This window comes from Miscanthus floridulus, chromosome 8, assembly GCF_019320115.1.
Source record: "Miscanthus floridulus cultivar M001 chromosome 8, ASM1932011v1, whole genome shotgun sequence".
Classification (NCBI taxonomy): domain Eukaryota; kingdom Viridiplantae; phylum Streptophyta; class Magnoliopsida; order Poales; family Poaceae; genus Miscanthus; species Miscanthus floridulus.
The window spans coordinates 20,695,880-20,723,007 of record NC_089587.1 but is presented as its reverse complement, the minus strand read 5'-3'; the positions used below and the strand labels follow the sequence as shown (position 1 = coordinate 20,723,007).

General features: G+C 45.4%; 1 pseudogene; it reads right to left on the bottom strand.

Moving 5' to 3' along the window:
• Window positions 1-1,013: 1,013 nt before the first annotated feature.
• The window catches only part of LOC136468666 (premnaspirodiene oxygenase-like), a 52,882-nt pseudogene continuing 26,767 nt past the window's right edge, over window positions 1,014-27,128 (bottom strand).

The following is a 27,128-nucleotide window of genomic DNA, read 5'->3' as shown; positions in this document are numbered from 1 at the left end:
AAACAAATGTGGGATCCTCTCCATTAGAATCCTTCCCGCTACCTTAAAGTTGGCCCCATTGTCTGTGACAACCTGCACCACATATTCCTTCCCAATCTTGTCAACTTGCTGCTCCAACAAATCAGCTAGCATTTGTGCATTTGCTATCTCGCTTGAAGCATCCACTGAACCTAGGAAGAAGGTCCCTGCTGGACTGTTGGCAAGAAAATTGATTATATGGCGGTGGCTTGTATCCGTCCAACCATCGGACAACCATATTCTTTCTAACTCTCCTCATGCTTCTTTCTTAGTTCCGTTGTCCTGTTGACAACCCTTTCAAGCAATGGTTCCCTAATGTCATGCATGGTTGGTGAGTGGTACCCAGATCCATACTGTCCAATGGACTCAAGCATTATCTCCCAACTTCTTGAATTAATGACATTGAATGGTATGCCATTTTCATAGAAGAAATCAGCAACATGTTCATCAACAATTTGTTTAGCCTCTTTATCTTTCTTTGTGCACTGCTCTATAGTGGGCTGAGAAGTCTTGGATTTATGTCTTTCTGCAACTACTTCTTCTGGTGTCCTACGAAGCATGGTACTAACTGACTTGGTGTTGGTGTTCTTTTGAGTTGTTGCTTTAGTATGACCCGCAACCACAAAGGAAGTAATGACAGCTTGAGCTATTTTCTTCTTTGCTTCTGATTGTGCTCGCTTGAGTCTTGACCTAAAACTTGGTACTTTCGCTAGTTCAACTTCAGTAACTTCATCCTCTTCATTTGCTTCTTGTTCTTGTTCACCATCTCCAGGAAGTGCCACAATTGTAGTCCTTGTATTCTTCTTCAAGTAAATAGTCATCTCTCGCTAGACTATTGGAGGTGGTTTTGGGCACTTCACTGCATCCCCATAACCCCCAGCAAGGTGCATCTTGAACCGACCGATTCCTGTAGGCACTACCTTCTTACAGAAAATGCACTAAATAAATTCCTTCTTCGTAGGATCTGGCCACCACCCATACTTTCATCTTGGGTCTTAAGATCGAGCCTTCCTCTTGGGATCTTTAGCCTGTTGAGCAAGTTCTGGAGGCAGTGCTGCTATAGCCTTTTCTACAAGGGCTGAAACATCTAGAGCAGCTGAGGATGCTGAACCAGCACCACCTGATGCAACTGATGAGCTTGCACCAACACCTCCTTCAGGATTAGGCCCAGGCATGATGACTTCCACTGCAAGCTGCCGCCTTCAATTTTCATCTACGTAAGTTCAGCAAAGAGCCAAAGAAACAAAGCATCAAGATTTGAGCATAGTGCAGAGGAAAGGAGATGATAGAAATGACAGAACAAAGCTGATTTAATGACTCACCTTCAGAGGAGGAGCTCATCTTTGTGCTCCCTAGACCTATAGCCTACATGCATGTGGGAAAGAGAATAGGCGACCCTGCAGCAGAAGGGAGGAGGAAGTAGCAAGCAGCAGGGAAGATCCACGGATAGGCTGCTTGGATTGGAACTAGAAGGGAGGGAGGAGGGAGTGAGATGCACGCAGCAAGGAAGAGATGGAGCTCAGCTGCACAAACAACGGGAGTGAGGAGTACTGAGGACTGAGGAGAGAAAGAGTGGGGTGAGGTATATAAGAGAAACCCTAATGGGCCTAGCCCAAATAAATATAGCCCATCTACATATTTAGTGCTGATCGACAAAGAGACCTAATCGGACGATTAATCGTGAGTAATCGACGATTAATCGCGAGTAATCGACGATTAATCGGACGATCAGGTTTCTGATCGCTCTGATCGAATCGGGGGGCCTAATCAAATGCTAAGTAACGATAAGGATGATTAATCATGATTAATTGGACGATCAGAAAACATTGTTTGTTGCACTTTTGCGATGTTCTCTCTGCTTTGTGCCTGGGATTTGGTAGCGTTCTTGAATGCTAGCTGTGCGATTTCTGCACGCCGCGGTGGACGGTACTACCGTTTCGGAAAATTAAAGCCTGGCGGCTACCGAGGTTTGGCACGCGCCATGCCGCAGCCACAGGGGCCAGGGCCCCGAGCAGCCGAGCTCACATCGGGTCGGCGCACGGCCGCATCAATGGAACGAGACCACAACCACCGGCTGACCGGCTTCGTAGCCATGCATTCCAAGCAGTCTCTTTCGACCTAGCCACCACCGGTTGCCACCTGTACTTTGGAATCTCAAAGCAAGGTCTCCTCTTAACGACGGCACAAATGACAAACAGTGCTCCTCCTTCCGTCCGTTTATTGAACGCGTGCGTGGCGGTTAGGTGTTGACTGTGCCTGCTACTACGCGGCATGCTTGTCTACGCACAATGGCACGAGCAAGCCAATGATGGCTCCAGAAAGTGTCTGGACTACTCTTGCTCTTCTCAAACTGACAAAACAATTTAAAAGAAGTGATTAGTCCAAACAAGTGATTCCAAACGAATGATTGTCTCAAACTGCCGATGGATGGCCAACCAAACCGAATTGTTGACTGAAAGAAGACGAACGAGGTTAGTCTGGAGCTTTCACGTACGCATGATCAGAGGAGAACGAAGCCACCACTGACTCATCACAAGGAACAGCACATAAAACATTCAAACTTTGCAACAATTTCATGCCAGACATTACATGGCAACAAAATAACTTACAATTTATGCCACATACTGGACTGCAAAATAGATGTCATCATAAGGAAGATCACATTCAGACTTTTCAATAGTTTCATGCCAGAAATTGCATGGCAACAAAATAACTTACAATTCATGCCACATACTTCTGGGTGACAAAATAAGTGGACACTGTTGAAACTAAATAAATATTCTAGGCTATAAGGCAGTAGGTATATAAGCTTTGTTACTCTAGTCCATATCATAGATAAGGGGATAGAAGCCTGAATATCGGGTAATTCCACCAACACCCCTGGAGTCACTACCCCACGCCTTAGATAGGCAAAGCCTTTGTCACCCCATGTTTACCCCAGCTATTTTTTATTTTAAAATACTTCCTCCCAAGGAAATCAGTACCGCAACCCACCACAAGGACCACATGGGTGGCACGATACTTGGGTTCTTCAGCTGGAGGCCATTGGTCGATTTCAATCAATCCACTCTTGTATTTAAATGCATCCGGGAAATGGTCAACAGCTACGACAACAGTTTGCTTAGCAACTGCTTCCATAAGAGATCTCTCGTTGGGATAAGAAGTGCCCCAGCCATTTATAACCATGTGTACCTTCTTTCCTACTGCTTTGCATCTTCCGTCACCCAGAATCCAATGCATTGGCTAAGCCTCATCAGTCGTCAGGCCAAACCTCATGACATGAACAAATGCTCAAATGTTTTATCTGTTTATCCATAGCTTAACGGTTGTTTTATCTGTTTAACCATACTGTTTTTGCCATGCTCAATGGTTGTTTTATCTATTTATCCATACTGTGTTTGTCATATGATTTATTATCCATTCTATGTTTGGCATGCTTAACGGTTGTTTAATCTATTTACTTATTCTATTTTTGTTATGCTTAATGGTGGTTGTGATTGGATCCTAGTTGACACTCGACACCCGTTTACTATATGTTGGGTTGTAGCCCTTCATTGCCATGCTATTTATTATCCATTCTATGTTTGCCATGCTTAACGGTTGTTTAATCTATTTATCTATTCTATGTGTTGCTATGCTTAATGGTGGTTGTGATTGGATCCTAGTTGACACTCGACACACGTTTACTATATGTTGGGTTGTAGCCCTTCACTCAGACGGACAAAGGTACCTTCACCGGGGTGAAACGAAAGTGGGGTGCTTGTCCTACAGAGGAGAATAGAATGGGAAGAGAGAGCCTTCCCCCTTGTCCTTGGGTTCTATTTATATGGGAGGTGGGAGGATGCATCTTCCTTCCCACCCCTTATAGTTCACGACTTTACATGAAGCTCCTTAGATCTACTAGCCACTAGGCCTTTTTACATGGAGGGGGGTTGGCACAGCCACCCCTACCCCTGTAGTAGCCCCTTAGCCACTAGGTTTTGGTGGTACAACAAAGCCTAGTCGCTACAATAATAGGAAAAAGGCCCAAGAGTACAATTCCCTAGTCAATCCTAGGCTTCGATGGGTATCCTTAGAGCAGCAAGTGCTTCGGTGGCGAGGGTCAAAGGCCATGACATGACGATGATGACTTGTCGATTGCGGAGGTCGATGACTTATTAGCTCCTGTTTGACTCAGCTACCATCGGGGTCTCCACCTTGCCGGAGTGGCTCTCTGTAGCCGAAGTAGTCATAGTAGCGCAAGCAGTCGTTCTAGCGGTAGCGGTCATTGAACGTAGATAGACGCGGGAGTTGCCACCGAAGGTCGATGATGATGCATTTGTCGAGGTGGACATGGATGGAGTAGTTGTCAAATCCGATGGGGCTTGCCTCCTCTGGCTCATGAGCAGCGAGCAAGACATGTCCTCTGGGTTGAATTGGTCCCCCAATGCACCCCCTTGGCCCCTCTTGGCTGATGCTTATGAGCTGGAGGGGGCTTCATGCCTAGTTGTCGACGATGTTGACGATGAACTTTGGGGGAGGTTCTTCACTTTAGCCGAGGGTGACGGCAGGGCGAAGTTGAAGTCATCATTGAAAGTAGTTGATGTTGATGATAATGGTGGGCCCTTGGTCCGAAGGTAGCCTAGCAGAGCCGAAGGTGACATCAAAGCAGACAAGTGAGGCGATGGTGCCGATGGTGCCGAAGGCGGGTGCGGATCTTCAACCCAAATGTGAGGTCGAGGCACTGATGAAGTGTTGGTGAGGGTGAGGTCAATATCACCGAGGTCGATGGCGAGCCCCTTGCCAAAGTGTTGGTACCGCCGAGGTCGGGTGGCGAGTCCCTTGCCAAAGTGTTGGCGAGGGTGCGGTTGATGCCGCCGAGGTCGATGGTGAGCCCCTTGCCGAAGTGTGTTGAAGGTGCGGTCGATGTCACCGAGGTCGATAGCGAGCCCCTTGCCAAAGTGTTGGCACTGTCAGGGTCGATGGAGAGCCCCTTGTCGAAGTGTTGGCGAGGGTGCAGTTGATGTCGCCGAGGTTGATGGCGGGGAAACGGGCAGTTATGACCCGCCTCCACATCAGTAGAGACAAATTTGGTTTTGGTTAAATTTAATTGGGACAAAAGAAAAAGAACAGGTATTGCAAGTCCATACTTTCATAATTTTTATATTTGCATAAAAATTATGTTAATTACATCTCCGTAGAGAACACCCCTGATTAAGAGTTCCAACATGAGTACATGAAAAATAAGGTTACATCATACGGCTTCCTATTACAAACTACAAAAGAAAACAAAGTCTTCAGTCTTGTAGCTGCAGATGGATGAATTTGTATGCTTGGCATACACTTGAACTTGACGATTGTCATTTATTTTAAGCATGCCAATTTCATTTGTTGAGGAACTAACATATACTCCTTATACGATTGGTCGCTAGTTTGCTTAGCTTTCTAGCGACCATGATATGCATGTATTTAATCTATGCAAAACATTTGTGAATATCTTATTATTTGTTCAGATCATGATATGGCTCTAAATTTAGCTAACTCAGCATGGGGCATCTTGATCATGCCACATATGCATATACGACCAGGAGGAAATGATTTGTTTGTATGTCGGACATTTCTTTGGTGCATAATATCATGTATGTATGCACGTAATTTACTTTGGAGACTAAATTTGACAGTCTTTTTGGATCATTTAAGATCATGATTTAGCATGTTTGAGATGCCCGTTCTTTCATTTGAGCTAAGCCAAAGTATTTATTTTGCCATGGCCTAGAAAGAAATGTTTGCATCATCGACTCAGCCGAGGTGCGTGCAATTAATTTATTTTATCAAGGTTAGCATGCATACTCATGGTATGGCACGATGCTATTAATTTGATATATTTTAATGACTTAGCTAAACATGACCTTTATGGGTGCAATCAGCTAAGATGCAACATTTAATTTACTCATGATGCTCGGCACCTGGCCTGGAGAGCCTATGCCGGGCATAGATGACACGTGGAAATTATGATGAACATGACAAAGCCTATTTAGTTTGGGCTAAGTTCATGTGTTTGTAACGTTTGGTTATTTTATTTTACCAAGGCGCCGCGGCAGGCTAATTAGCACTAGCGGTCATGACATGGTATTTGGCACGAAGAAACTATTTTTCTTTAGTTTCTTATTTATTGAAATCTACCTGTTTTGGGTCAATGCAATGTAATTAAGGGTGTGTTTGGTTTGCGGGTTCAACTGGGATATCCCGGGTCCGTCCCAGATGATCTGCTGTTTGGTTCCAGAATCAGTGGGTTGGGTTCATCCCGCACAAGGTATATTCCCTCTGGATGCGGATTCGATGGGTACCACCAAATCGGAGGAATCATCTCGACCCAGATGGACGTTGTTGCATCTCCGTTGGCAACCGCAGACGTGGGTTGCTCGGAGGCTTCTCCATCGCCAGCATGGGCGACCTCCGGCGCCCAGCGATGTCCGGATGCTTCGACCATGGCGCAGCTCCGTGCGACCTCTAGCCCCCGGCCCCCGACCTCCGACGCGGGACAAGCCCCTGGCCCTTGGCCCTCGGTAGGCACGGCGGCGCAACGCGGGGCGAGCTTCGACCCCAGCCATGGCGGCACGACGAGCTCCGTCCATGGTGGCGCGGCGCGGGGCAGCTCCTCTGGCCACCGAATCTGGATGAGCAGCGGGTGACGGGGGCGGCTAGGGCAGGCGAGCGCGGGCTCGGGGAGGTGGCAGCAGGGCGAGCGAGCTCGGAGCTCGAAGAGGTGGCGGCCATGGCGGGCGAGCTCTGGCTCGGGGAGGTGGCTGCCATGGCGGGGCAGGGCTGCGCGGTGCAGGGCGCGCCGGGGCAGCCGGGCAGGGCGGTGCGACAGGAGGTGGAAGAAAAGGGAGGAGTCACTGATAGCTAGGTCCCACACAGATAGCTACTAACGGAGTTAACAGTACCATCCATCCCAACCCATTTCATCCCTCGTACCAAACAGAAAACTGGAACGGCTCCAACCCTCAAACCAAACATGAGATGGGTTCATCCCATCCTAGAAAACTGGGTTCATCCCAATCCAACCCACTTGGTCTCCAAACCAAACACATGCTAAGATGCAAGATGCATGCAATCTTTACACTAGCCTTTGCTTCTATTTGCATGGTGTGGCAGATGTGACAGTTTTGATGCAACCCTAACTTAGCATCTTGGTTTGTTCGACGCTTGTACTTTAATTTGATTATGTCGCTGTAAATGCAAAGCGAGGCATGCAAGACAAGTTTTGGGTTTGTGCAAGGGAGGTGCTAGCTAACGAAGCATAACATGCACAACCTTTTCTTTTGTTTATTTATGACTTGATTATGTGGACACAAGATCCTTGTTGACTGTGTGGCATGCAAGGTTTGTGTAAACAGCGGATGCTGGCCAGAACTAATGGCACATTACATGATATGCATGCCTAGCTAACGGACTGAATATGCAGTACGTTGTCAATGTCTTGTTTTTTATATAATTTCATTTGCACATATGAATGTTTCTTGGTAGAAGCATGTGAGTTCTTTATTTTCTTTGATGCATGATAAGAACGGGCCGACGTGGTCGTGGCCAAAACACATATAGTTTTGTTTAGATATGGAGCCGATTCGCGTCCATATTAAATTTACCATGAACCGGGTGGAGCCAAAACGCCTCCACCAATTTTGTACCATGAACCTTTAACCGGGTTGGAGCCAAGATCGCGTCCAACCAAATTTTCACCATGAACATAACCGGGGTGGAGCCAAAGCGCGTCCGACCCAATTTTAACCATGGGATGGAGCCAAAATGCATCCAAACCCGCATTTCACCGAGGCATATTTGCTACCTTTTTACACCTTCACCGGGGCATATCGCCCATGCGCAAAGCGCGGTCGTGGCACTATTGGCCGACCATTCATCTTCACCGGGGCATAAAACCCATATGCAAGGTGGGGTCATGGCGCTGCTGGCCGACCGTCACCAGAGATGAAACTCAGGTGCAAAGCGTTGGCCTCGACGGGCCCTTTTACCTTTAATCGGGGTAAGACCTACGTGCACAGCTCATCCGCAATGACATAGGCCAGCCGTATACTGGGGCATGACGAGTTGCCAGTGAAGTTTGTCGATGTAGTAGCCTAAGACCAACAACAGAGTGGGATAGGAATCAGAGAAGTGACATGCGGCCTCTCACCTTCTTCTTGAACTCAACGAAGCAGCAACTTTTGCCGGCAAGGCTTGCAGGGACTCTCACGGTTCACCAGCATCCTGATGGCGATGCTTTGGTGGCCTTCAGTGCGGTAGAGCGGCGCTTGGAGCGGTGCTGCGGTGCCTGGCAGCAGTTTGTTTTAGGGGCTATGGAGAGGCAGCCTGGCGGCACTACGATCGGGGAGCCGAGGGGTCTTGAACGATCGACGTGGCCTGCTATTTATAGAGCAAAGCGAGTAGCCGTTCCTCAGCAATTTGGCACTCTTTTTTATTTGATTATGCGGCACGGGCGCCTTTGTTTGAATTGCTGAGCGCGCTGATCGTGCGAGCGTGGAAGTTGAATATGACCCGGTCTCGCGGCGGCGAATAGGAGACCTGACCAGCGCTTGACTCTATTTGAATGTGTAAAGTGCGCTTAGGAGCTGCCTCCTCACCTGGCAACTGGCATTTGGACCATTTGTTTATTCTTTAACTGAAGTGATTAAGGAGAACAGGAAATAGCTTATTTCTTGGCCGGCGTGCACGTACGTGCTATACGCTTGCTGTGTATGTACCACACATGTACTTGCATGACCATGTTTTGATTGACCCATGTGTACGTATATGCGTGTATGTATTTACGACCGGGTGTATTTATGGGACATGTGATTGTCGTGCTTTTGTTTATTTGTCAAGGCGTGAACACGCTCATGCATATATGTACATGTGTGTCTCCTTTTTCTTTTTGCTCGATCTTCTTTTCCTCTTTAGCGATGTTATATTATTCCTTATTTGTCTATATCATATTCATATGAAATTTGATCATCTATACTATTTTATTTAATATGGTATAAATGTTTTCACATATTTTGGGTATACCAAAATTGGTGTCAATAGATATCCCCTCGAGGTCCGGATGCGAAAACTACTTCCTATATGTTGACGGATCCAGAGCTCGAAACTTGAGATTTTTTTATTTATGATCTCGCTTTTTTTCTTTTTGAAAATATATTTTGGGGCACTTGATTCACACGGAGATTTGCACATATAAATGACATTTATCAAGCAATGACGTATAGTCTCACGTTATATTGATCTTTATATCAGACTCTTGGAGGACATAACATTTTAAATGTTCGTTCCATGGTCACAGTTTAAATTTAAAAACTTTGTATTTTTTTTGTTCCATTCAGTTTAAACTCATGATGCATTGAAGATGCATTGGGGGTATTTGTTTATTTTCATGCCAACAGTTTAGGCTCATGTCGCAATGGAACATCTTTTTTATATATTTTCTTTTTAGCTTCAGTTCATGCTCATGAAGCTGTGGAACATTTCTTCTTCTTTTTTCTTGCTTATAGTTTAGGCTCATGAAGGAGCACGTTTTTTCTTTTTTTTTGTGTGCTAATAGTTTAGGCTCATGTAGCAGTGGAGCTTCATTTTGTTTGTTTCAGTTTAAACTCGTGAAGGAATGGAGCCTTGTGATTTTTTTATTCTTGATGCTACAATTTAAGCTCATGAAGCGATGGAACATTGGTTTTTTTACGCTACAGTTTAAGCTCACGAAGCGATGGAGCATTGCGATTTTTTATTCTTGATGCTATAGTTTAAGCTCATGAAGCGATGGAGCATTGTGATTTTTTTCTTGACGCTACAGTTTAAGCTCATGAAGCGATGGAGCACATGTTTTCTTTGCAGTTTAGGCTCATGAAGGAGCATTTTTTTGTGCTAATAGTTTAGGCTCTTGTAGCAATAGAGCGTAATATGCATATTTCCCTATGCGTAGTAACGCTTTAGAAATTTTCCATTTACTAGCGGTGGACAATACTCGCCATCCGAAGATATGATTCTATAAGCGCCACTAGAGTAGACATCCTTCACAATATAAGGACCTTCCCATTTAGGCTCGAATTTGCTTTGCATTCGATGAGTAATATTCATAGACCGAATGACTGCTAGAACCAAATCCCCTTCTTTGAACGACCTCCTCCTTACGTGCTTGTCAAAAGCTCGAGACATTCTAGCTTGGTATGCCTCCAAGTTTTGCAATGCACGAAGACATTTTTCTTCGAGGTTGTCTAGTTCCCTTAGGCGTGATTTCGCCGATTCATCTTCATTGAGTTCTTCTTGGATAGCAACTCTTAAGGAGGCAATTTGCACCTCCAGTGGCAGGACCGCCTCTCCTCCATACACAAGTGAGTAAGGAGTCATTTTCGTTGGCGTCCGAGTCGTGGTCCTATATGCCCACAAGTATTCGAGTAACTTTTCATGCCAGTGTCTCTTATTTTGTGAGACCATCTTTTTAAGCAACTCGCATAGCACTTTATTGAATGCTTCTGCTTGACCATTAACGGCTGGATTATAACCTGTGGAGAAGTGATGCTTAATTTTGAATTTAGCACACAACTTCTCTATTTGTCTATTTTTAAAAGACGTGCCATTATTAGATATCATTCGGGCTGGAACCCCAAATTGATATATAAGATTCATTCTTATAAAGTTTTCAACATTTTTCGCTTTGACTTCTTTTAGTGCTACAGCTTCTGCCCACTTAGAGAAGTAATCAATTGCGGCAAGAATGAATTTGTGTCCCTTTGAAGACAGGGGATTTATTGGCCCAACTACATCCATTCCCCACATTTCAAAGGGCCAAGACATATTAGTCGGATGTAATGGTTTATGGGGCTAATGTATGAAATTACCATGTATTTGGCATTCATGGCATTTCTTTGCAAATTTCATAGAATCATCAAACATTGTAGGCCAATAATAACCTAAATGTCTTAGTTGGTAGTGTAGCTTGGGCCCAGATTGGTGTGCGCCACACACTCCGGAATGTAGTTGATTCAAAGCTTCAATTACCTCATTACTCGCAAGGCAGCGAAGTAAAATGCCATTGCATGAACGCTGATAGAGCGTGCCATTTATATAAGTATAATTCAGTGACCTCTTTCGAATCCTAGACCTTTTGCCTGGATCTAGGGGCAAATATCCATGAAGGAGATAACCGAGAAAAGGTGTTCTCCAATCACCCATCTCAATTTCGTACGTATCTATAGTCATGACTGAAGTAGATGGTGCATCCTCTTCCCCAGTAAGTATGGGGAGGACTCTTTGTTCCTCTACGTGAACATTCATAGTTTGATACGGATTTAGTGACATGCTAGCAGCTAAGCTTGCCAATGCATATGCTTTCTCATTTTGACTTCTTACAACATGCTAAATTTTCAAATCAGCATACATAGCCATTAGTTCTTTTGCCTTCCAAAAATATGGCAAAAGCCCTTGCTTTTTTACCGTATATATTCCCAACAATTGGTTAATTATTAATTGGGAGTCTCCATATACAGAGAGTGTGTTTAAACCCATATTGTGAGCCATTTCAAGCCTGATAATTAGAGCCTCATATTCAGCAGCATTATTTGAAACCGCTGAAGTTAATGTGAAGGAATATGGAAGTATTGCTTCGTCCAGTGTGACAAACACGACCCCTGCGCCTGCTCCTGATTTCTGGCAAGCACCATCAAAATACATTTGCCATGTTGGATTGGACACCGCAGTGGTGAAGACTACCTCATCTGGTAGATCATCATCAATGGGAAAGTCATCATGTATGGGATGTGTGGCTAGACAATTAGCCAAAGCTTGACCTTTAATGGCTTTTTGAGGCACGAACACAATATCAAATTGTGAAAGGAACATCGCCCACTTAGCCAATATACCAGATAATGTCATTTTATTTAAAATATGTTGGAGTGGATCAGCTCTCGAGACAAGATATACTGTATGTTCTAGCATGTAATGGCGAAGCTTTTGTGCTGTAAATACAAGTGCCAGGCATATTTTTTCTATATCTAGGTAATTGCACTCTACCCCCTGTAAGGTGTGGCTTAAATAATATAGGGAGACTTCTTTCACCGCGTCATTGGTTTGTGCCAAAAGAGCGCCTAATGAAGTCGGCATGGCTGCCAATGGGGTGAAGCTAATAACCATCAAACGTTGATGCTTCCAGACAGACAAGAACACAGCTACACTTCTTGCCCGAATGACTGAAGATTGGCTCCGCCTTGCCCGATGTCTGAGGGCAAGCTCTGCCTTGCTCGACGCCTTGGGGCAAGCTCCGCCTCACCCAACATCTGAGGGCAAGCTCTGCCCCGCCCGATGTTCCGAGCTAGGCTCCACCTCACCTGATGTTTCGGGCTAGCTCTGCCTTGCCCAACATTCCGGGCTAGCTCCGCCTAGCCCGATGCCTGAGGGCAGGCTTTGCCTCGCCCAATGTTCGAGGGCAGGTCTCCGCCCCGCCCAATGTTCGAGGGCTAGCTCCACCTTGCCCGACCCCCGAGGGTTGGACAATGCCTCGCCCGATGATTGAGGGCTGGCTCCGCCTCGCCCGACGTCCTGTGGCTAGCTCCGCCTTGCTCGACGACTGCACCCTACTCCTTCATAATGATGAGCATAGGGTACGACAGGACATTCGAGTCAACCATAGTACCGAGGACCATGCCCTGCACGCCTATAGGAAGGTACCGTCAGGATATGATGGGACGGACGCTTTAAGCCCTTTCCGGCCCGACAGAGCCCGAACAGTGTTGTAGGCGCTGACTTTTGTCTTACAGTGTTGTGGGCGCTGCCGTCAGCCCTCGGACGTGGATCCTAACATAAGCATATGACAACCACTACAATCCAGAAGGGAACTCACATCATCTGTAGTGACAGACGTATGGTCACTTCCCTGTCTACTCCCCATAGGGTCACAGCTCGGCTCCCTAGCACACCGCACCGTCCATCGGTGTAGGATGGAACGTACCCACTTGCTAAATGAGGCCAGGGCATGGCCCTATAAGGATCAACGAACATGCTATCCCTAACACGGTTTGCCATGTCAGCAGGGCAGGCATAAGGGGAAAGGAAGACCTGGCTCCTTCGAAGGACCTTCTCAACCCTCTGGTTTTTTCCTCTTTCATCTGTAATCCCTGCTCCCCCTTGGTCTATAAAAGGGAGGGTAGAGCACCCCACTAAAGGGATAGATCGATTCCACACACAATACACCACCAAGCAGCAACTGAGCTCTTGGTGTCCTTTTGACCTTTCCATCAGAGACTTGGGACCTGTCCCTCTCTCGACCATTTGTACCCCCTACTATGAACCTTTTTCGGTACTAATAACACGAGCAACAGCAAACTAGACGTAGGAACATTCTGCCCGAACTAGTATAAACCTTGTGCCCTTTAGTACACCATCCGAGCCTAACGCGTAACAAATATAAATTTACTAGTTGGTGTTTGTACAAAACACTGATAGTTATACACTAGTGGTCTGCTGACTGGTAACTATCGGATAGTCTAGCATGGATGTCGGACGGTCCGGTGGTTATTGGGACTTAGTGGGAAATTGGCTCTCTGGGACCATCGGACTCTCCGAACTAGGGTCAGACCCTCTGGTACAAAGTCTGTGCTCTTAGGAACCTCTCTATGTAAAATATGATCCTATCGGAAGGCTCCGTCAACTATGCCGGACCATCCGTCAGATCCAGTCTGTAGGGTGCTATGGGCTGCTAAGTGTTCAGGCTCCATCGAATACTCCCTATGAGTGATGGATCATCTAGTACAAAACTGGCTGCTCTTGGGTTGCTGGATTAAATATCAGCGGACACTCTAGAATATCGATGAACGCTCCGCTATACCCAAAAACTATGATCTAGGTTCTTTGGACACTCCTCTGTCTCGGGTGTATAACTCATCAGACGCTCTGATGTAGTGATGAACACTCTGGTGGGTTATAGACATGTTCTATGTAGGTGAATAGAGAGATATTCAGTACTGACGGACACTCCGCCGATGATGTCGGAGCCTCCGTCAATACTGATAGTGAACACTTCATAGCAACTCAAAATCCAATTCTTCACCTAGTGTGCTTGCGTGTGTAAACCATCTTCAGGGTAGGCTACTAGGGTTCTATGGAGCATATCTAGCTGGTTGGTTCTAGCTACATTGGGTGCAATCTAACTCTAGTCCACAAATCAATATTTCCTAGGTTTTGGCTCCAAAAGATGCAACCCTAGGTTTAGCTTGGTTAGATCCTTACCAAGGGCTGCAAAAACAAGATATCAAGCTCTCCAAGGTGATGGAGCAGCTAGATCTCCTCCTTGGTGACTCAAAATCCTCTTCTTCTTGCCTCCTCCTCCTAGCTCCTTATGGCAAGGGTGAGAGAGCTCCTCCCCCTTCTAACCCCTACCTCTTATGGACAACGGTCTCTAGGTGATCTCCATGGCCATCTTTTGCTGCCTCCAAGCTCCAATCCCTTCTCCTTTCTCCTCCTTTCCTTCTCCTCTTACTTGCTCGAGTGTTGTCGGTGTTTTGAGTTACCACCAATGAGTAAATTTCTAGTATTGCGCGTCTGGCTCGGATGGTGTGCTTAGAGGACATGAGGTTTAAACTGGTTCGGGCAGAAAGTCCCTACGTCCAGTTCGTTGTTGCTGCTCGTGTTACTAGCACTGAAAGTTTGTAGTAGGGGTTACAAACGGGTGAGAGAGGGAAATGATCCCAAGTCTCTGGTGGAAGGAGTCAATAGGTGCTGAGACCTTGATCGCTGCTCAGCCATGTGTTCGTGTCATGTTCTTGTGTGTTTATCTCATGTTATGATCTCATACGGATCTCGATTGATCGGTCTCCTTCATGGGGTGCCCTGCTTTCCTTTTTATAGGCCAAGGGAAAGCACGGGTTACAGCGGAGGGAAAAGAGAAGAACGAGAGAGAGAGGAAGGCTCCCAAGATCATTGGGTCCTTCTTCTCCTTCACATGGGTCCCCCTGACCTTGTGGATGTCAACAGGGATGGCTCCACATCGTGGCCCTGTCCATCACTGGAGCACCATGGGTAGGTGTCATCTATCGGTCATGGCGCTCCATTCCATCCGAGCGGACATCATGGTGAACTGACGCACCTATCAGCGTCCATATGAGGGTTAGGCAGAATAGCACCGGCACGCCCGACGCTGTTCTTGATGTGAATCCTCAGGTATGGCCCATCATGGCCATGAATTACGTCGTGGCATGCTGGTCTCTTCGTTGGTGTCAGAGTTTTGACCCAGGCCCATACGCCTAGACCTGGAGTGGTTAGTGGCAGTATGGGACCCCGTCGGGCACGACAGAGCCTGCACCCAAAGGGTCAGGTGAGACGGAGCCCACACTCAAAGGGTCGGGCAAGGCGGAGCGCAAACCCAAGGGTTGGGCGAGACAGAGCCTGTGGCCTTAGGGTCAGGCGAGGCGGAGCCCATGGCCTCAGGGTTGAGCGAGGCAGAGCTCATGACCTTGGGGTCGGGCGAGGCAGAGCTCGTGGCCTTAGGGTTGGGCAAGGTAGAGCCTACGACTCTAGGGTCAGGCAAGGCCGACCCCATGCACCTAGGGGTTGGTTGGAGCTGTAGTCATGCTCTTGACTGCTCGGATGAATCAATGCTGATAACCATTAGCTCCTCCTCTTCGGGTACCCTAGTATTGGTCCCCGACAAGTGTGGGAGAGAGTAGAGAGAGATGAACTAGAGAGAGTGGGAGTGTGAGAGTGAGTGAGTGGGCTAGTGAATGCTCTGCCTTGGTGACTCCATGAATTGGACAGCTATGGTGATGTGTGGGACCAAGTGACTCTCAAAGTGACACCTCACATTTCTGCATGGGACGATCCTATCGGATAGTCCGTCATGACAGCAGACTCTTTGGTGGTGTTGGGTTACTGATTGATAGAGTCTGAACTTGTCAGCGCGTGCTAATGTACTGACGGATAGTTCGGTGGTGTTGGCGGACTCTTTGTCAATCCAACAATGAGCAGTTTGAATGTAGAATTTAGTTCCTAACTATTTGATTTCAAATGCAAGGATGCTCATGATGCTGATGCTCACAAGGATGTCAGGGAACAGGTCATGACAACTCTCCCACTTAGAAGCATCACGTCCCGAGATTCTCCAAAAGTAGGTTTTATGCAATCAAGGGAGAAAATTCAAGAAAAATAGGTTTTAATTCCCTTCTAACAACACTAAGAACTCGAGACTCATCCTCCAAACTAAAACTCTTTCAAAACTAGTACCTCAGCTCAAATAAGTGTGGATATTCCATCCTCATCTTGTCCTCAACCTCCCAAGTGGTTTCTTCGGTTGAATGACGACTCCATTGCACTTTACCATCTTGATGGTTTTTGTTCTAGTCTTTCTCTCCGAAAAGTCAAGAATAGCAATTGGATATTCTTTATAGCTCAAATCCTTGTTGATATCAATATCTTGCAAATTGACCTCTTCCTCAGGTGCCTTCAAACATCTTTTCAGTTAAGATACATGGAAGACGTTGTATACTCCCAAAAGCAAATCGGGCATGGCTAGTGCATAAGCAACCTTCCCCCTCTTATCATAGATCAAAAAATGGGCCAATATACCTTGGGGTAAGTTTTCCTTTCTCTTGAAACCTTTGGGTGCCCTTAAAAGGTGACCTTCAAATACACATATTCTCCAACTTTATATTCCACATGCCTCCTATGGTCATCGGCGTAAGCTTTGTACCTATCTCGTGCGGCTTCTAAAGCGATCTTCACTTGCTTAGCCTTTTCTTCGGCTTCATTAACCTTCTTATTTCTATATATTCTTCTTTCTCCAACTTCAGACCAATTGAGTGGTGCTCTACAATCTCTGCCATATAGGGCTTCGTATGGACTCATGTTGATGCTGGCTTGATGACTATTATTATAGGCAAATTGGGCAAACGGTAGACAAGTGTCCCAACTAGAGCTATATATTAGAGCATAGGCTCTCAACATATCCCCCAAAATTCTGTTAACTCTCTCCATTTGGCCTTCGGTCTATGGGTGATATGCTATACTAAACAACAATGTGGTTCGAATTGCCTTATGCAACTCATCCCAAAATTGAGACGTTAATTGCGGACCTCTATCTCACACTATTGTTTTGGGAACTCCATGCAAACAAACAATCTGAGCGAAATACAATTCTGCATACTTGGAAATTGGATAAGTGACCTTGACTGGTAGAAAGTGCACTGACTTTGTGAGTCAGTCAACAATTACCCAAATGGAATCATATCCACTTGATGTTCTTGGTAAGCCAGTGATAAAATCCATGATGATGTCTTCCCACTTCCAAGCTGGTATGGGCAAAGGTTGGAGAGTTCCGGCTACTTTAAGATGCTCAGCCTTTACTCTACAACAAACATCACACTCGGCTACAAACCTTGCAATATCCTATTTCAAACCTTTCCACCAAAACCTTTTCCTTAATGTCTAAACATCTTGTTGCTTCCAGGGTGGATAGAGAAAAGTGACTCATGAGCTTCGTTTAGGATCTGCTTCTTCAGATTCTCTTGGTTAGGTACTACAGGTCTTTTTCCAAACCACAAAGTATTTGAGTGATCCAACCGGAAACTCTTATACTTTGGATCACCTATTCTCTCTTTAATGGTAACAAGATCTTCATCAAGTTGTTGTCCCGCCTTAATGTCCCACAACAAGTGAGAAGTCACTTGCAACATGGACAAGGAACCTTTAGCTACTTGGGATACACTCATCTTCTGCATATCCTGACATAGCGAATCCACATTTCTCTCCATCAGGCTACAACCACAATTAGCCTTTCTACTTAAGGCATCAGCTACTACATTTGCCTTTCCTAGGTGGTATTGGATATTCACATTGTAATCCTTGATTAACTCCAACCACCTCCTTTGTCTCATATTGAGCTTCAACTAGGTGAGAAAGTATCTCAAGCTCTTATGGTCAGTATAAATGGTGCATGGCTGACCAAACAAGTAGTATCTCCAAATCTTCAGCGCGTGAACTACCGCTGCTAATTCAAGATCATGAGTAGGATAGTTCATTTCTAAAGGCTTCAATTGTCTAGACGCATAAGCTATGACATGTCCTTCCTGCATAAGCACACAACCCAATCCAACATTGTATGCATCACAATATACTTTGAAAGGTTTAGTGATGTCGGGTTGGACTAGCACGGGAGCTATAACTAACTTTTGCTTTAGAGTTTGGAAAGCCTCTTTTCTTTTTTTTTGTCCAAACATACGGTTCATCTTTCTTAGTGAGTTCAGTCAATGGCTTTGTAATCCTAGAGAAGTCTGGCACAAATCGACGGTAATATCCTACCAATCCAAGAAAGCCTTGAACTTCCTTCACCGTAGTGGGAGTAACCCATTCCACTACATCCTTGATTTTACATAGGTCCACGGAGATTTCGTTATGAGATAAGATATGTCCCAAAAAGGAAACCTCAGTGAGCTAAAATTCACACTTGCTAAACTTAGCATATAATTTATGCTCTCTCAAATTTCGCAACACGACTCTCAAGTGTTTCACATGATCCTCTTCAGTCTTTGAATATACTAGGATATCATCGATGAAGATAATCACAAACACATCCAACTCTTCGAAGAAGATGGAATTCATGAGATACATGAAGTATGCTAGAGTATTAGTCAATCCAAAGGACATGACTGTATACTCATAGGAACCATACCACATAGAAAACACAGTCTTAGGTATATCTCCTTCTCGGATTTGAATTTAATGATACCCCAACCTCAAATCGATCTTGGAGAAGAATTTGACTCCATTGAGTTGGTCAAACAAAATATCAATCCTTAGGAGTGGGTACTTGTTCTTAATGGTTCTCACATTGAGTGGTCAGTAGTCTATCACCATTCTTAGGTTGTGGTCTTTCTTGGTTACAAAGAAGGCTGGACGTCCCCACGGAGAAGAACTAGGTCTAATGTAACCCTTCTCCAACAAACTTGTCAATTGTTTCTTCATCTCTTCCAACTCAGGGGGTGCCATTTTGTATGGAGGTTTAGACATAGGCGTGGTTCTAGGTTCTAGTTGGATTAGGACTTCTACCTCACTCTTTGGGGGCATTCCTATTAACTCTTTTAGAAACACATTGGGAAACTCGCACACAACTGGTACTAGCTCAACACCTTTCGACACATTGGGCTTGGTTCTCAAACTATTCAAAGCAACTTGCTGACTCTGAGAAGAGTAAAGGGTAACTGACTTTCCTAAAGGGTGGTGAATTTCTACATATCTAGGTACACATCTAATGACACACTGATGCTTAACCATCCACTTCATTCCCCAGCTTGAGGACAATTAGGTTGGCTAAGAACTCCAAACCTGCTATTTCAATCTGAGCTTGGCTAACTATTTGGTTAGACTCATGCTTGACCCTAGGGGCACTAATCTGAAATCCCCTCACAAATTCCATAGTTGGAAGCTTATTATCCCGAGCAAAACCCTCATGAATGAATGAATGAATGAGATGCTCTAGAATCAAACAACAGTCTAGATGAAATGGAGTAAATGGGTAACATACCAATGATCACTTCATCATTCACTTGAGCTTCTTCTGCGGTCACGAAGTGTAGCTACTCATTCTTCTTGGGCACATTACCAGTGCGCTTGGGAGCTACGGCTCGAGGTGTGGCTTGTGGCTGCTGCTTGACTAGGCATTCACGAGCAAAGTGGCCAAAGCCACCACACTCAAAACATGCTCCAGGTGCTATGGGTGCTTGCCTGACTGGCTGCTACTGCTGATGTGGCTAAGATGGATGCGGTTGTATCCACACCAGATGAGGCGCTGAGTAGCCTTGAATTCTTGGTGGGGCTTAGCTAGTCTTCTGCCTAGTGGACGAACCCTATCCATAGCCGGTGTTGTACGGTCCTCTTTTGTGGCTGTCAATGTCCACCGTGTTCTTGGTCTTTGCCTTGATAGCAGCATTCACCATCTCATTGAAAGTTGGGGTCGATATGTTGCATAGCTTGTCTTGTATCACTGGGTTAAGACTGTGCTCATACCTCACTTTCTTAGCCTTGTTGGTACCAACCTCATTGGGAGCATATTGGGCTAGCTCATTGAACTTATGAGTGTGCTCCACTACCGACACCCTTCCTTGCACCAAGTTGTGAAACTCAATAGCCTTGATGAGCATGGCTCCCTTGAGTATGAAGAACCCACAGAATGCATCCTTGAACTATTGCCAAGTAAGCTATACATTCGGCTGCAAACAAGCTCGGTAGTCATGCCACCAATTGCTAGTGGCCTCCTAAAGCTGGTGCGTGGCAAAGTGGACCTTCTCATTATTATCACACTGGATAAGAGTGAACTTCTGCTCCATGGTCTTCAGCCAATGGTCAGCTCCCATTGGATCTCTAGCTCTAGAGAAGTTGGGTGGGTTGGTTTGCACAAAACCATGATACCCACAAAGCAGTGGCAGTTGGGCTCTATGCTGATTGGCTTGCATGTTCTCCACGAGCTAGGCCATCCTTCCCATCACTTGGTGAGTTGCCTGATGATGGGCTTTGTCCCTCTGAAGTATGTCCACCCATGATGGTACTAGTCCTCCTAGCAGTGGTGGTGGTGGATTGTGCCGGTTGTCTCCACCTCCAGCTGCTGCCCTAGATGCGAAACCTCGGGTGTCAACCATCCTGCCCAAGATACATCGTTAGATATGTTTCAGACAAGATGAGACAAAAAAAGGGTTAGGTAGGAATCATGCATTCATGGAGGAACAGAACATCAACATGCTTAAATAGATCATCATATTCCACACATAATGCATCATGACAAGGAGTGACATAGGCCATTATTAAACACCATCTTAAGATTACCATCCATGTCTTGACTTACACACAAATCACAAGGACATATGACATGAGTGCACTGCATATGCTTCTACGTGCACTAGGAACAAGCGATCGAAGCACACATTGTTTTTAGTTCTTACAAAAGTGCACTCTCAGGTCTCACAACATTACAACAAGCTAACATTACATAAAAGTTTTGAAGATGGGGTGAGTCAAGCTCATGATAATGTATCATCACATGGATCAAGCGCCGCTCAGGTCTTCGGAAGGTGATAGGTTCATTGATGGAACAAGCGAGTCGCACGGCAGCCTTTGGAAATCTATTGGAAAGCGGTTGGTCGGGAGCAGGTGCATTGCCAGGTCACCATCACATCCTAGGGCTTCAGCATGAAGAAGATGCACTCGGGTGTCTCCAAGCAAATTCACTAGTGTACTAGTGGTGTGGGACATACGCCTGACTAGCAATCCTACAGATATCCTTGAGGGTCGCATTAAGCTTTGAGGGACCCTAACTCCTTGAGCTTTTGGATAGCGGTAAGGATACTCAGTCACTTCATACACCATGGCATCATCCCCTTTAGGATAATAGATAATGGTAGATGGCACTACAGTCATCCTCACATATGGCTCCACTCGACGCTACAAGTTGACAAACCTTGAGCGAGTAGTCCAAAGCTCAGCTTCCAAACAATGAATCATATGTGACTGACACATTACTAACTTCATCATCCTCTTCTCATACAAAGTACTGGGTGTAGTTTGCATAGAGAACATAAAAACTCCATTCATCTACATCTTTTCTAGGAAGTGTTGGAACAACAGCTCACTTAGGGTAACGAGTGCCTCCCACGTCACCTCATTGAGCAAGGCCAGAAAACCTTCAATGTTCTCCCCATGGGTGGCCATCACCAGACGTCCCAACTCCATCTAGTGATGTAGAATAAGGAAAGTTAGAACATTTGATTTGTAAAACTCAAATCGTGTAGAAAAGGATAGGATTAGCTCTAAGATAGGCAAGAATTAAGTAACCATAATAAGTGGCAACCTTAGCACTCAAGTTAGGTTTTATTCCAAAATTTTTCTCATTTAGTGAAGCAAGATTTTAGTTGCTTACGATCCCCAATCTAAGGCAAAGCTGTAATGACTCTCGATCGTCTCAAACTATGCTCCGATACCCCAAGCCCGGCGTGTGCCACTGTCAAGATCAACGCCCTCTTAAGTGAGTACCCAACATGATAATCCACTAGGGATTATTAAGTTGGACACATCCCTTACTAGGTCATCCTAGTACACCCCCCATAAGATGTACTCGGGCTATGCCTCATCTAGGATCAATTTGAGAGAGATAATACATCACAACAGTGCATAGATCACATTACAAGTTCAAGCATTAAAGTTTACAAGTCTTGGTTCACACACTTAGTTCATCACACTGTCACACATCACAGTCTACATCGAAGTCTAGTGGAAGTCTTTCAACATAACATAGTTCATGATAATGGATACATGGGTGTGCCACATCCCTGTATCTACGGGACACAAGATCCTTCACCACTCCTGATCCGGTGAGGGTCCGGGTGCATAGAAGAATCCATGCATAGGAGATATGGTACATGCAAAACTTAAGATCACACAGGGTGAGTACTCGAGTGTACTCCGTAGGACTTACCGAATATAGTAAACAAGGATTATGCATTTGGGTAGTAGCAAGGAATGTGTATCTTTGCATAAAAGCATTTATACAGAAAGCAAAGGTGATCTATGATGTAGCAGAATTAAGCATAACATAGGTAATCAAGTTAAGCATTAGCAAAAGGGAATTCGATCTTCCATGAGTCCTGAATTCCAATCCCAACACTAGTCCATATCTAGAAGTAGAACTTATAGCTTTCAATCTTTTATACTCTGCAGAGGGGTACAAGTTAACCCTACTTGAAACAAGGGATATCGCCCATAAGATCCATCAGTACAGAAGGGATATCTTGGTGCTTCCACCTTTCCCTAACCCAGCCAAGATGCCCGACAAATGGTTCGACTGGATGCTCAGTCAATGTCCCAAACATTCTCGATCGACACCATCCCCCTTGCCAGTTTCACGGATAAGACGGTCGCGATTAGTTACTAAGCTTGTCACCCCCATTGGCGACAAGTGGTCTGTACAATTTTATGTTCCTACTCACTACCACAGATACATGGTCCTTAACCATTAGGCAAGCTATGTCATCTAAGAATCCCCCTCTTGCCATGACCATACCCCTTGCTGACCCATGTTCATACCTGTTGGCAGTCCTTAACGACCAAATCCGACCGCCAACTAAGTCACAAAAGAGGAAAAATTAGCAATCTTAATCACATATGCATTTACTATTAACCAAGTTCCACATGTATTTGGAGAACATTATTTTGCAGGTCACAAACACAAATACATGGAATAAATCACCAAAAGGTGCTTTCCGATGCTGATTTGCGCAAAAGAATAAGGGAGACACCCACCAAATCAACTCAAAATGGGAAAAACACCTTGGGGCACTGATCCATCTCCAGCCCAAGGCCTGCCTCACAAAGGCGGTGGTGAGCAACTCGGTCATGGATCGGCCACTCCCTAGGGGCGGCCGTCCCCTTCCTGGTGCACCTCAGCCACAACTTCCTCTGGCTATGGCATGGATTCATGCTAAGGCGGTGCATCCTATGCCTCCACGCCAAAGATAGATAGAATCACCACCTCTCCTTCATGTAGAAATAGAGGGGCAACCCCCCTCTACAACAACACAATAAGACACACAACACAAGTGAGACACAATGTAGCAAGAAGAGAGAAGAGCTCCATTCATATCTTAGCTCTCTAGCTAGTCCTAGTGTAGGGAGTGAGTGAATGGAGAAGTACCGGAGTTGTCGGCTACCTCCTCTTGTGTACTTGGGGCCCCTTGTACACTTAGCAGAAGGAATACCGGGAATCATCAGCTTCTCTCCATTTGTACCTCTACGTTTCGGATACTACTTGGAGTATAAGGTTCATGTTTATCTTTGGTGGTGGGTTCTACTTTAAGTTAGTCTTGTTCATTATTTACTTGCGGGTTCGTTGTTCATTCCTGATAGAGACGGATAACCCTGATCAATGCTAGAGTAGTAGTCGATAGCGTAGACATGGTGTCTAGGCTAGAGCCTACCTTCATTTGCCTTGTTCCCTATGGTTGAGGGGTAGACGACAAGTGGTGACAGCCATGTCCATCCTTTGTACTCCCCCACATTCGAGTTCGACATAGGCTACAAGCCGGTATCACCTAGCAGACTAGGTGCGCTCCGGTGCCCGAAGTAAGTATATAGTGGCAAAGCTATCTTAGCTTAGGATCTCCATCCTTAGAAAACCTCGCTACCCAAGCTATCCTTCTTATTATCATTAGGTGAACTAGATTAAGAGACTCTTACACCTCCATTCCTCATGGAAATACGATACCCTGAATACTCCCGGGTGAAATGCTGCAACGGTAATTTCGTGTGCTTGTGGATTATTTTTGTATGCGTTAAGAAATACCAATAATACCATACCTAAGTAGAACAAGTTTTGATCCCTTCCCAAGGTGTTGCTTAGTAGATTATCAACCTATCATCGTGCGGGTAATGAGAAACCCATCATTAGCCCGACTTCTAAGATCTAAGCATACTAAGCATGATTATTAAACAAGACATTCATGGTTGATTGGTGTGGCAATATATGGATAAGGCTTGGCATAGGTGAATCCCTCCCGGTTCACTAGTCATATAGTAACTTAGCGGTGCAATAGATAACCATAGTTCATTATGCACTTGTAAGCATAGGGATGCATAGGGCCTGCCTTGGAGGTCGTTGCTAGGCTCGATGGCTTCTTCCTCCTAAGGCTCCACCTAAAAGGGTTCTTTAGGAATCGCGTCACCTATACATGCATGATGCTTGATGAGTGAATTGCATAGAGTACATGCTCACGCTATGTGAGGGTTCTTAGTTGATTAGGCTTTAGTGACACAAGAGTGAGTGTGTAGTTATACACTAGTGGTCTGCTGACTGGTAACTATCGGATAATGCGGCGTGGATGTCGGACGGTCCAGTGGTTATTGGGACTTAGTGGGAAATTGGCTCTCTAGGACCATCGGACTATCCAAACTAGGGTTGGACCCTCTAGTACAAAGTTTGTGCTCTCGGGAACCTCTCTATGTAAAATATGATCCTATCAGAAGGCTCTATCAACTGTGATGGACCATCCGTCAGATCAAGTCTGTAGGGTGCTGTGGGTTGCTAAGTGTTCAGGCTCCATCAGATACTCTGTGTGAGTGACAGATCATCAGGTACGAACTGGCTGCTCTTGGGTTTCTAGATTAAATATTAGCGGACACTCTGTAATATCGACGGACGCTCCGCTATACCCAAAAACTATGATCTAAGTTCTCTAGACACTCCTCTGTCTCAGGTGTATAAACTCATCAGACACTCTGGTACAGTGACGGACACACCGGTGGGTTACAGACATGTTCTGTGTAGGTGAATAGAGAGATATTTAGTACTGATGGACACTCCGTTAATGATGTCAGACCCTCCATCAATACTAACAATGAACACTTCATAGCAACTCGAAATCTAAATCTTCACCTAGGGTGCTTGCATGTGTAAACCATCTTCAGGGTAGGCTACTATGGTTCTATGGAGCATATCTAGCTAGTTGGTTCTAGCTACATTGGGTGCAATCTAACTCTAGGCCACAAATCGATATTTCCTAGGTTTTGGCTCCAAAAGATGCAATCCTAGGTTTAGCTTGGTTAGATCCTTATCAAGGGCTGCAAAAACAAGATACCAAGCTCTCCAAGGTGATGGAGCAACTGGATCTCCTCCTTGGTGACTAAAAATCCTCTTCTTCTTGCCTCCTCCTCCTCCTAGCTCCTTATGGCAAGGGTGAGAGGGCTCCTCTCCCTTCTAACCCCTACTGCTTGTGGACAATGGCCTCTAGGTGATCTCCATGGCCATCTCTTGCTGCCTCTAAGCTCCAATCCCTTCTCTTTTCTCCTCCTTTCCTTCTCCTCTTCCTTGCTCGAGTGTGGGAGAGAGTAGAGAGAGATGAACTAGAGAGAGTGGGAGTGTGAGAGTGAGTGAGTGGGCTGGTGAATGCTCTACCTTGGTGACTCCACGAATTGGATAGTTGTGGTGATGTGTGGGACCAAGTGACTCTCAAAGTGACACCTCACATTTCTGCATGGGATGATTCTATTGGACAGTCTGTCATGATGGCAGACTCTCCGGTGGTGTTGGGTTACTGACTGATAGAGTTTGAACTTGTCAGCACGTGCTAATGGACTGGCGAATAGTCCGGTGGTGTTGGCGGACTCTCCATCAATCCAATAGTGAGCAGTTTGAATGCAGAATTCAGTTCCTAACTATTTGATTTCAAATGCAAGGATGCTCATGATGCTAATGCTCACAAGGGTGTCAGGACCAGGTCGTGACATTTGCATTATGAGATTGCATTGAGTGGCACTAAATGATCGAGTTGCAAGCCAGTGGTGCTTGTTACTCTTGGAGGTTGCCACCTCCTAGATGACTTGGTGGTGGTCTTTGTTGAAGCACACAAAGAAGATTGTGCGGTGCTCTGGAGATATGATTGTGAGGGGTATTGTGCTCACCCCGCAGGAGCCACGAAGAGCAACTCTTGTTGAGCGAGACATGAAGAGTGACAAGTGGTCTGGCCATGTCAAAGTGCTAGAGCTTGTGGTAAGCACTCCACATGGGAGAGTGTGACTTGTGGCTCACCACTAGCAAGAGGACTGGCGGTAACCTTGGAGCTTGTCTCAACGGGGACTAGCTTGGTGGCAACCAAGTGAAACCTCTGGATAAAAATCATCGTGTCATCTTTGTCTTCCCATTGGTTTGCATTCCCATTTACACAAGCATGTTTTTACATTTCATATATTATGCTTGTGTAGTTGCTCTTGTAATTAGTTTGCTTGTGTAACTTGCTAGTTACCTTCTTTCTTGTGTAGCATAGAAGTAGCTCCCTTGCGTGACTAATTGGTTTGAGTAGCTTGTTAGTCACATTACTTTGTTTGTGTAGCTAAGTAATTTGCGCCCTCTAATTTGGCTTGTGTAGCCTTGTTATTGAGCATTGCTGGTGATCTTAGGAGCTTTGTGCTTTTGCTTACTAGTTTGTGTAGGAGCTCCCCCGGTTGCCAAAGTACTAGTTGCATAGGTTTGTGTGACCTTGCTACTAGAATTATTTAGGTGAGCTCTAGCTAGCCCGACACCTTTGTTAAATTTATGAGGATCTTTTTAAGGTGCTTGAGAA